This window comes from Mustela nivalis (genome assembly GCF_964662115.1).
Source record: "Mustela nivalis genome assembly, chromosome: 13".
In the NCBI taxonomy this organism is placed as follows: domain Eukaryota; kingdom Metazoa; phylum Chordata; class Mammalia; order Carnivora; family Mustelidae; genus Mustela; species Mustela nivalis.
Genome location: NC_139032.1, coordinates 46,618,399 through 46,625,169, shown reverse-complemented (window position 1 = coordinate 46,625,169; position 6,771 = coordinate 46,618,399). Strand labels below are relative to the sequence as shown.

The following is a 6,771-nucleotide window of genomic DNA, read 5'->3' as shown; positions in this document are numbered from 1 at the left end:
ACCATATTTATATGTCCCTACAATCAAAGATGAAGACATCAGGATCTGTATTTTTTATGTCCTATACCCTAAGGTCAACGTGCAAGTTGTCTTAGAGAAAGTAAATTGTTATTTCCAGTGTTAATGCAGTGTGACAGTAAATGTATTCTGCTGTCCAGTTTCCAACGGAGTTACACAATCATACCTGCTGTGCCTCCTTGAAAACCCTTTTGTCCTTAAAGTTCCATAAAGAAAGAAAATGATAAACTGATTACATATTAAAAATATATTTTATTATATTCTACTATGTAAAGGTGTACATCATATTATATGAAAAAACTGAATCTTATGGATATTTGCATAAACAAATATTTAAATAGGTAAATAGGCATAGGCAAGGTCATCTGTAAGCAACTACAGCTTGTAGAGTTAACATGTCCTGAAAACACTTGACAAATTGACTATGTTCATGTCTTCGCAACCACAGAAATGAGAGTCTCTGAGATGGCAGGATTCCGGAATATGTGATCTTATTAGTCAGAGGGAATCATTTCCATGTTGAAACAGGTCTCACTTTGCTCCTTAGTCTCTTTCGCAAGGCAGTTGATGCATACAAGGGTTTCATGATCTCTGCTCGGACCATCTCCCAGGCACAAAGGCTGTATTGTTTCTCTTGCAGATAGAGGGAGATTCTCTGGAAGTAGTTCCTCAGGGTGGAGTCCCTGTTCACCAGGGGTGGCTCTCCCACCCCCGCCTCCTGCAGGGGACAGGCTTCCAGGTGGCCCAGCTGCTCAGAAAGTCCCGAGCACAATTCCTCCAGGAGGGTCGTGTTCCAGGGAGCAGGTGAGGCCTCTGTGCAGAAGAGGTGGAAGGTCTTCTGGTTCGTCACATGGATGACAGAGAGGGCTTGAGCCTTCTCCAGTGCCTTGCCGTCGAACACCTCCTGGGGGAAGCCAAAGTCATTTGTGTAGTTGTCACAGGAGCTAGCAGTCATTCTCCTCATTTGTCGCAGGAGCATCAGGGCCTCCAGTGCAGCAGGCCGTGGTCCTGAGGCAGGTCACATCCCAGAGAGCTGAGGGACTGGCAGCTGAGCACCACCAGGGCCACCAAGAAGCAGGAGGGCAGGGCCATTGGGGATCCTGTAGGTGCTGTTGGCCTGTCTGGGGTGGGCACGTCTGGGACCTGTGGCTCTAGCTTCTCTGAACTTCTTGTTTGTGCATGTGGCTTAAGTAGGGGACATAGGTGTTTTCGATTTCTGAACGTTTCCCTTCCTTTCTACTTCTCTTTTTGCTTTCCTTTCTACACTTTCTTCTGGAGTTTAGAGCATGGGTTTCTCAACTGTTTCTTTTTCCTATTGCCGCCTCCTGTCACAGTCTTTCGAATATTTATGTAATTGAACCTTCCAAAAAAACGTGGTAACACAGATCTAAAGTCTATATTGTTATGTATTTATAGCTCTGCTTTACTCTAAAAGAGACAGAGTTCATTTTAGTCTCTTTAATTCAGACTTAGACGAATGAAAAATTTCAACTGAACGATATATTTTAAAGCTAATTACTCTTTACTGGATATCTGAATATGATGAGTGACTTCTACATTTTTCTTACTTAAATGGAAATATGAAAGTACAATGCAAATTAAGTATTTCTAGAAAGACAATACTATCAGTGTCCCTAGATTCTGAGAATCATTCCAAATTGCTAATAGCCAATGAATTTTTCAAACATTTATTGGATGTTTGTTTTTACTGTACTGTATTTTAGTATGGCCTCAATGAGAAAATGATTTTTAACTTCACTTGATGCTAGATACTCAACAATTTATTCTAAAAATATTTTCTCTATATAGTATCAGATAGAATTCCTGATTCGATGAATGCATTTTGAAGAATTAAATGATTATGTAGAATTTATTTGTATTTCATTTCCAAAGCCCACATCAAAACAAGGCTCAAACACCAGCAACCATCAACAAGACAGCCAATGGCATGTTGAAGCCTTGTTCCCAGCCCTAGAACTACTTGTTACATTGTTGGAAGCAATTGGAACAAGTGTTCCCTCTGGTGGGGGGATGCTGAAATGTGTGAGAGACCCTGCAGCTTCAGAGCAAGGCAGATGGAGAAAAACTCAGGACATTCTGCTCACTTTTACTAGGGACCTATCTGCTCTTTTTTTTTTTAAGGTTTTTTTTTTTTTTAAGATTTTATTTATTTATTTGACATAGAGAAATTATAAGTACACTGAGAGGCAGGCAGAGAGAGAGAGAAGGAAGCAGGCTCCCTGCTGAGCAGAGAGCCCGATGCGGGATCGATCCCAGGACCCTGAGATCATGACCTGAGGCCGAAGGCAGCGGCTTAACCCACTGAGCCACCCAGGCGCCCCTTAAAGGTTTTTTTGTTGAAGTTCATGGCTTATAATTCTAGCAGAGTCCATTCATTCCAGGAAAGTTTTTGTTTGTGTTTGTTAGCTTGCTCTGAAGGAGAATCTTCCACCAGGGGATAGACTTCTGCATACAACAAGAGCCCGTGTGCACACCTGGTCACTGTCTAGCCCACCTTGCCCCCTCGCTGGCAGCCTCCCCTGTAAAGACTGTGACGGGCCACAAAACAGCAGCCTCCTGCTCCTATCTCCTCTCTGCTCCTGCCTCTGTGACATCACTGCAGTGGGGACATTCCCTCAGGTCAACAATAGTCACCAGGAGAAAAGAAACAACAAGGCTTCTGCTAGGAGAGTTTCGAAAAAACCTGGAAATTTCAAACAACTTGTGTTCTTTTTTGTGGCTTTGTGATTGGAAGTAAAAGGGCCAGACAGAAACCACAAAGGAAAAGGAAGCAGCTGTGTGAATGGGCAGGAGAGGCTCCTGAGGAGGGAGGGGGGAGGGGAGCTCACAGGAGGTTTCTCCACTGGGGGAGAGGGAAACTCTGTGATTGGAGAGTGAAAGGATGGGATCTGGGGAAGCCGGGTGGAAGGGGACATGTGCTGTAGGAGAACATATGGAGTATGCGGACATAGGTACAGTGTATCTGTATACGTATTACATTATTTTGTATCTAATTACATTCAGTGGATAATGTATGATTTTACAGGCGAGATACACATGACACCAGGGGAGGTAGACACAAGGCAAGATTTATTTAAGGCGCTCTCTGGTGAAGTTTCAGGGCTCAGGAGAAGGGGAGCCAGGAAAGTCACGCTAGGAGGAGGTGTGCACCCTTGTGCGAGGTTCCGCGACTCCGGAAAGAGGAGTCAGGGAAGTCGCCATGGGAGGGGGTCAAGTGGGTCTTTTATCTGGGTTAAGAGAGGGAATGGGTTCACAGCCATATAAGGTTTGGTATTCAGGGATTGGAGGGTTGGGGGAGTCCTGATGTTCCGGTTTCTTGCATAGGTATCGGGTTACTTGTAGAGACATGACCTCAGTATACATCCTTATGACAGGAGAGTCAAGGGTTAGGAAAGGGGGCCGGGGGGGTGGGGACTGGAAGATGGCGGCCCAGCGGTCATTTCTATGTTTCTCGTGCGTTCCCAGAGCTGCCAACCCTCCAGATAGGCCACCTGTTCCCAATGGGTATTTTTTTTTTTCACAATGATATTTAGGAGGATTAGCCCTTTGCAGACAGTTATAAGGAAAAGGCTAAGGGCCAATTAATTTTAGGGAAAACATAAGATAATAGTTCTTGTCTGTTAAACTCTCACTCAGTGGAAGATGCTAGATGCTTTGAAATGTGCCATTTCATTATCACAGTTCTAGGAATATTTACACCCCACTTTACATTTGGGGAAACTGAGCTACAGAGCATTCAAGTGAGGTTTTCACGATCAAACAACCAGGTGGAAGCAGAATTCAGATGCAGGGCACAGTCCTGTAGCCCATGTCATAAATTCCTGCCTGAGGTTCCTCTTGGGAAATTCTGAATCTTCCCTTCTGCCACACTTCCTGCAGATCATTCTTTCCTGGTTGTGTCCCACCTGCACTGGCTGCCCCATCTCTGTGCCCCTGAAAGGCTCCCCTACTCCTTCTCAGACTTAAATGTCAAAGGTACTCTGAAGCTTTAGGGCATCTTCTCATTTCACACTCACGTGAGATGGAAGGACTTTCAGCACCGTGCCTTGATTTCAAAATATGCAAGACACATTGCGATTTAATGTCTCCAGGATGTGCATTATTTGAGAGTCCAGACTCAACCTTGCATCTCCAGTGGGAAGTCTGCTGTTCCCTCTTCCTGACTTCCCTCCTTCAGGCTCCTGGTCACAGAGCCCCTTGGCATCTACCATCTGAAGAGGTAGACTCTTGACTATTCTAGAGTGATTGCTTTCCCCCTCTCCCTGCTGGCAAAGCCAGCAGACTTCCCTCTATCTTCACAGGGGCAGCCCAGCAGAGATTCTGAAGGTACAAATCACAAACCTGTGGGCACTACTGACTAGGGAGGACTGGACATTGTAATTGTCCAGTGGAATGGACAGAGCCTTGAGCCAGGTTTCTGTAACAGCTCGAGTTTCTATCACTGCCTGCTCCTGGCACATATGATTGTCTACGTGCTCCTTTTTCTCCTGGTACAAGCGCTGAGACTGGCCCTGGGACCTCAGCTGTGAGTGGATCTAAGAAGAGTTGTTGTTTTTCGTCTTCTTGCAATTGGTGGTTGTTGGTTTTGTTCTTGTTGCTGCAGCTGTGACGTAAGGAAAAACGTTCCAACTGGTTTAGTGTTGATCCAGAAACCAGAGGATCCTGCAATAAGTGAACACATGAACAACTTCAGGCTAGCTCTGTCCTGCGGACGGAGGCCCTTAGGGACAGCCCTGTCACAGACACATTTTACCCACAATGCTGAGTAACTTAACTCAACATGTTGTATTGCTGAGGTAGAGAGAGGAGTCCTTAGAAAGATGGATCTCATGGGCATATGACTTAGTGCTGTAGGTCAAGAATACCATTTCCTGATTTCCTGCTTTCTTCCTTTTTATCATTTCCCTTTCCTTATGTCTTCATTTGAATAAGAAGAGATGGTCACCGGATTTTGACTCAGACTCCTTTCCAGGCAGTCACTCTGTTTCTTCTGTCTCAGATGGAGATGGATTTGCTGGAAGCACATCTTCAATGCCAGGCCAGGCCCCTCAAACCCAGGGGAGACTCCCTGACTCCCGTCACAGGTACCACACAGGTATCCAGAGCTCTGGCTGCCCCTGGGGCACTGGGCAGCGTTTCCCCAGCAGGGTCGGGTTCAGGCTTCAAATGGCAGTGCCTGGTGAGGAAGAGGGTGGAAGCCAGCTGGAGCATCTCGTGGGGGACATAGTTGGCCCGGGCCTCCTTGAACTGTCGGACACGCACCATGTCCCAGAGGAGCCGTCCCTGGGTCAGGGAAGGAACAGATGCTCCTTCTTGTGTCAGAAGCAACAGGTCCTCCTGTGAAGCTACCCGGGGCCAGGAGGCAGCTCACAGCCCAGAGCTGAGATGCTGCCACGGGGATCCAGGAGGAGCCCAGCAGAGGGGATGGGCGCTGCACCTGAGGGCTTCTGGTGGCCTGGCGGACCAGTGGGGGGTGCCCTGGCCTCTCATTCATCTCTAGTTCTTTCTATTCATGAGTCTTCAATAGAACAGGGTAGTTTTCATTTGCAGAATGTTCCCGTACACTTTTCATGCCTTTTCGTTTTTCTTTGCTTTTCTTTAGATATGCTTTACATGTGTTAGAAGACATTTGAAGACATCGCCCATTTCAATTATTAGTTCATTTTTTCAAGGAAGTTTAATTAACCCAAAGAAGGTAAATCTCCCAATCTATGTTCTATCTATGGTCACTAGCTTCTGTTCTGTTCCTCGCCTTTCCTCTGCCACCAGTAAGGTTTCTGGTGAGTAATTCCGTCAAAACAGCTGGTCCCCGTGGTCACAACCCTTCTACTTCCCGGCTTCATGGACCCTTTCCATGCATCCTTTGCTATGATGCAATTCCTTGAAACCTTTCTCGGCTTTGAAATAGACTTTTAACCAATATTCGCTCTTATGCTACTGCCTTATGGCCATTCCACCCTTGTTTGCAGTGTAGCTTTTTTCTCCCTTAACCAGGGGAGGCTTGAGGCACCATTTCTCATTCTATGCTCTCTTCCCAGGCAACTGCTTCCTTCCCTGGGTGGAATGGCTTGTAAATGGCAGGACCATGGATCACTTTTGTTTGTGTTGCTTTGTGTTTTTTAAAGATTTTATTGATTTATATGACACACAGAGAGAGACAGGGAGCACAAGCACAGGAGTTTGAGAGGGAGAAGCAGACTCCCAGCTGAACAGGGAGCTCGACACAGGGCTTGATCCCAAGACCCTGGCATCATGACCTGAGCCTAAGGCAGACACTTAACCAACTGAGACACTCAGGTGCCCCCTGAACAATCCATTCCATAATGAATATTCGCACTTGGGTGTCTACCATGTGATGTGAAATGTATCTGGTGCTTTTTATTTTATTTCCTGACATGTCTGCTTCCTTTTCTACTTACAAAATTCATATTTTCTCTTCTTCTCACTCTTCCCTTTAACATAACTGATATTAGTTCACTACAATTATTGTTCCATGGTTATTTTTTCTACAAAATCCAAGATACAGACACTGCACTGGACTTGTGAAGTCTGCCTTTCCCGTGACGAGAGCATGCAAAGTGACTTCCAGGAAGTCGACACGATTACTTCTAATGTGAAAACAAAATCACGAGTGAGAGAGTGGTACAATCCGTTCTTTCATCAGGTGTAACCAGACTTGTTTCCTGCTTCAATAAGAAACAAATGCAAGAAGTTTTCTATAGAAACAATTAA

General features: G+C 45.5%; 1 pseudogene across 1 annotated transcript; it reads right to left on the bottom strand.

Annotated features, from left to right (window-relative positions):
- Nucleotides 1-250: 250 nt before the first annotated feature.
- Nucleotides 251-1,131, bottom strand: LOC309846491 (interferon alpha-1/2 pseudogene; annotated as a pseudogene). The gene has a single exon. The product of its transcript is annotated as an interferon alpha-1/2 pseudogene (transcript).
- Between the last annotated feature and the right edge of the window lie 5,640 nt (nt 1,132-6,771).